We start from the raw sequence: 4,527 nt of genomic DNA on the forward strand, positions 1-4,527 counted from the left end.
CGATCGAGTTACTCTATATCCACAGTGTTCGATCGAGGCACAATTCCGCTCGATCGAATAAATTCTTCAGAATTTTCACTCGATCGAGAGGTTTCAACCTCTCGATCAGTTCCTTGAATAGCCAGTTTACTCGATCGACCACCAATTCCATTCGAACGAGTGTTTTCTTTAACATTTCTACTCGATCGACCACCAGAAATCAGTCGATCGAGTATTTTCTTCGTGCTAGGTATATTTTTAGCAATAGACGCATGTTCATCATCCGTAACAGCACTACTCGGGTCTGATATGTCCTCATCAGCTGACAATTTTGGTCCTTCATAAGAACGACCACTTCGCAGGTTAATCAAATTTATCGTCTCGTGTGGATTTTTCTCAGATTGAGACGGCAAATGACTCGGTTTCCTCGTGGATTGGCTCGCTGCTAATTGAGCAACTTGAGTTTCAAGTGACTTCATTGAAGCTTCCTTCTGTTGGTCACTCATTTGCAATTGCTTCGTCAATGATTGAATCATTGTCTTTAACTCAGTTAACTCACTTACTCCACTAGAAGATGAAGCTCCTTGATGCGGTGGAGGAAAAGAAGGAGGCTTTTGGAAGCCTTGTTAAGCCTTATGAGGAGGGACATAGGGTTGCTGCTGTTGCGGTGGAGGAGTAGGATTAAGAACATTTTGACTTGTCCACCTCAAACTGGGATGGACTGCCCCTTCATTATTGTAGTAGGAACCTCCTCCTTGCCTATATTGCTGAAAGGCAAGGACTTGTTCCTTCTCTGTCAGATAGTCTACAGCAGTGTGACCGTCATTGCTCCCACATCTCTCACAAGTGACAGTTTCCTGTCTAGTTAACAGATGAACCGTCTGTTGATCACCATCTTGCTGCAGCTCTAACCTATCAAAACGAACATTCATGGCTTCCAGCTGAGCCACAACAGCATTGTCGACCGAATGCACCATCCGAATACCATCCCTCGGGTTCCCATACTAAGCACAATGGGTCGTCATCTCCTTAATAATGCCCCATCCATTATCATCATCAATATTCTTTTGGAATCTCCCATTAGATGAGGCGTCAAGTATAGCACGGTGGTCATTGTACAACCCGTTGTAGAATTGGTTGCACAAAAACCACTGATCGAATCCATGGTGAGGAAGGGACCTCACCAACTTCTTGAATCAACACCAAGCCTCATAGAAATTTTCATCAGGTGCTTGTTTGAAACTCGTGATCTTTCCTCTCAGCTGATTAGTATGTTTTGGAGGAAAGTACCTTTTATAAAAGGTAAGAGCAAGGGTTTCCCAGTTGGTATTACCGGCTGCAGTGCGATCAAGATCAGTGAGCCACTCCCTGGCTCCATCAGTCAATGAAAAAGGAAATATCACTTCCTTTATCTTGTCTTGAGTCACTCCCTTAGTGGCGGGAATGGTAGAACAGTAATCAGTAAAGACCTCCATATGCTTTCGCGGATCTTCACCCGCCACACCTCAATAAATATTTCTTTCTACCAAATTTATATAAGACGGACGGATATCAAAAGTGTTACCATCCTCAGTTGAGAGCTTGAAACCTTTGGGAATCGAGGCAGCTGTGGGCTCTGAGTGACTCGCTATGTTAGGCATCTTTACTGGCTTGATAGCAGAAATGAAATTGTCTTCTTCACAAGACGGGTCTTCTGCAAAAAGAAAGTGTTGTAGCTCGGGTTCGAAGGTACTCAAGTCTTCCTTTCGAGTCTTTCTTTGCAGACGGAGTCTATGCCGAAGAGATCTCTCTGGCTCAAGATCAGCTGGGACTAATTCCGACCTGTTTGACCTGGGCATACACAACACTGAAAGAAATAAGTAAGAACTGTCTCAAGGAATGAAAATTCCCTGAGGCGGATAAAAATAAACGAAACAAAAGGCAGATAGGGCTATTGCCTCTCCGGCAACGGCGCCAAAATTTGATACTGTCGTTTGTGTACCAAAAATAAACCTAAATATACTAACGGAAGCTAGTGATAAGTAGGGTCGATTCTCCACGGGGAGGCAAGATATCTGTCTAAAGGTCCGTCTATTTGAGTCACAATATGGGAGTTTTAATTTGGTTTTCTAAGCTACAAAAGATTTAAGGGAAGAGAAATAAACAAGCGAAATAAAAGCGAGAAAATTCGGTATATGTAATCAGATAAGGAGAGTATGCCAGGATTTCGGTTCACTATGGTAGTCTATCGACTCAGTTGCAAATAGCCTAGACAATCTACTGTGAGTAGGATAAGGGAAAGGTCCTTCCGATCCGCTTTCTATCCTAGATTTCCACTAACTTAACTTCCGTCCTCATTAGGGTAGTCTACTATTCATAGTAGGTCTATTTATTCCAATCTTCCGATCCAGGAGTAAAGTTAACCAGATTAATGTAATTTAGAAGCGTGCACTCAACTAAATTGATGTTACAATTAAATTGCTATGGGGACAGATTCTCACATGTATATTATCTAGCCTATTCGCGACATCGTCTCAATCCTACCATGGATCCCCTAATCCTAACATAAAAGGAATTAGCTACTCATGTTATTAAGGGTGTCAACAATAATAATGATAAGAATGCTAATGAAAGACATAATGAAATAATAACAATATAGCATAAATAAAACTAGGGCAAGAGTAATAGAGAGACAACAAGAATTTAAGAAAACAAGTATTAAGATTAAGAAGAGTAGAAGAATGATTACAATCGATACGAATCCGGCGTAGAGAACAATCCAAAAGCAAAGGAAAAGGTTGAGAGATTAAGCAGTAAAGTAATTAAGAGATTCAGAAGTTTAAGCAGTAGAAAGTATGTGAAAGATAATTAATAACCTAATTACGACTTCCTTATATAGGGAAGCGTAATACTTAACAAAATAAAACATCACGAGCTTAGTAAACCCGCATAAGCTAATAAACCTCTCGATCGAGTGGATTCGGACCACTCGATCGTGGTCTTCTCCGGCATTTCCTCTCGATCGAGCAGTAAAGCTCTCGATCGAGCAACTCTCATAATCGCCAATTCGATCGAGCAGATAGAATCACTCGATCGAACCCTTGTGTCAGCCAAACCACTCGATCGACCAACAAATCTTCTCGATCGAGTACTTTTCCTCCAAATAAGCCTCTAACTCGTCATTGACAGCTCCCTTGACCTTCCTTCACGCACTCCAATGTATATCTCTTGCCCCAATATTCCCGTCTCCTCATAATGCATGCTAAATAGGACAAAAAGGGCGCGATTTCACCACTTTCAGGTTCATTTCTGCTAATTAGACAAAACAAACCGAAGTAGCCAATTTGGGGCATTTTGCAATACGTAACAATACAAAAAGGCATAGAAATGCGTGCAATAGAAGACTCAAAAGACTATATAAATTGCACGTATCATCATGAATGAATCTTGTTTAATATGTGAAACTTCCGTCTTAACTTTCGAATTTTAGACATATCATGCCCAAATTTTGATTTTTTTTTCATGAGCAAAATTTAGTTTAATTGCCTTATGAGACTACTATCTTGGTTGATATTGTAGTATGTGGTCCAAAATCAAACCAATTTCATCTTAAAATTTGGGTGAAATTTTTTTTTTCCAACATCTTCTAAAACTCCCATGAACAATGCATTTTTTATGTCTTAAGGGTGATTTTACTATGTTGTTGGATTGTAAATTTTATAGTGGTTACTATTCCATGGGGTGAATTAAGAAAAAAAATTATTTGAGATAAGGGTGGCATAATTCTTGAAATTCCGACACTAACAATGTCAAAATTTTAGTTTTTATGTTTACTACTTGGGTTGCTTTCTCATGACTTCTCCAAAACTTCAAACCCTGATGCTTGAAGTAGCCTTACACTTAAAGTTTGCTCAACTCAAAGACTTTAAAATGGCAAAGAAGCATTTCACTCGCCTGGGTCTCTTTTAAAAATTTTGCCCAACTAATTCTCATTTTTATCAAAGTTTAACAAGTTAAATTGATAACAACGTGTAACCTCTTAAATAAGACTTTAATGTGTTGGCAAATGGCTAATATGATAAGAAACTAGTGTAGTGTGTTATGGTTTAGTCAAAAACTGATCAAGTTGGATGATGAAGAAGAATAATACATGTTATGAAAGTCATATTTTAAAACCGTATTATATCACAAGAACCTCTAATTTCCGGAAAAGAAATTGCAACATGAGAAATTTTGAAATTTTGGTTAGAATACAAAGAAAACTATATTGGAAATTCCTTTTTATTTGGCACCCGTCAATTTGAGAAGTCTGGAAATTTTTCATTCATATCCAAAATTGGCTTCAAATTCTTACCTTTCCCATTCCATATCTTGTTGTGTGATTTCTCTTATAGCATTTCAAGGAACACGAGGAGCAACCGTGGGAGAAACAACCGTTCACCCCAACCCGAAGCGGCGGCACAGCCCGCCATTACCCATCCAGGATACCCGGGGTTAGAATTTGGGAGCGAACTCCATAAGAATACCTTCTTAGCCCTCACCGAAAGGCGTATGAACGCCACTAGGTGT

General features: G+C 39.5%; 1 non-coding gene across 1 annotated transcript; it reads left to right on the forward strand.

Moving 5' to 3' along the window:
- The first annotated feature begins 1,137 nt into the window (after nucleotides 1-1,137).
- LOC141620900 (small nucleolar RNA R71) lies at nucleotides 1,138-1,243 on the forward strand. The gene has a single exon (XR_012532062.1). It is a non-coding gene; the product is annotated as a small nucleolar RNA R71 (small nucleolar RNA).
- The last annotated feature ends 3,284 nt before the right edge of the window (nucleotides 1,244-4,527 follow it).

Source organism: Silene latifolia, chromosome 1 (assembly GCF_048544455.1).
Source record: "Silene latifolia isolate original U9 population chromosome 1, ASM4854445v1, whole genome shotgun sequence".
NCBI lineage: Eukaryota > Viridiplantae > Streptophyta > Magnoliopsida > Caryophyllales > Caryophyllaceae > Silene > Silene latifolia.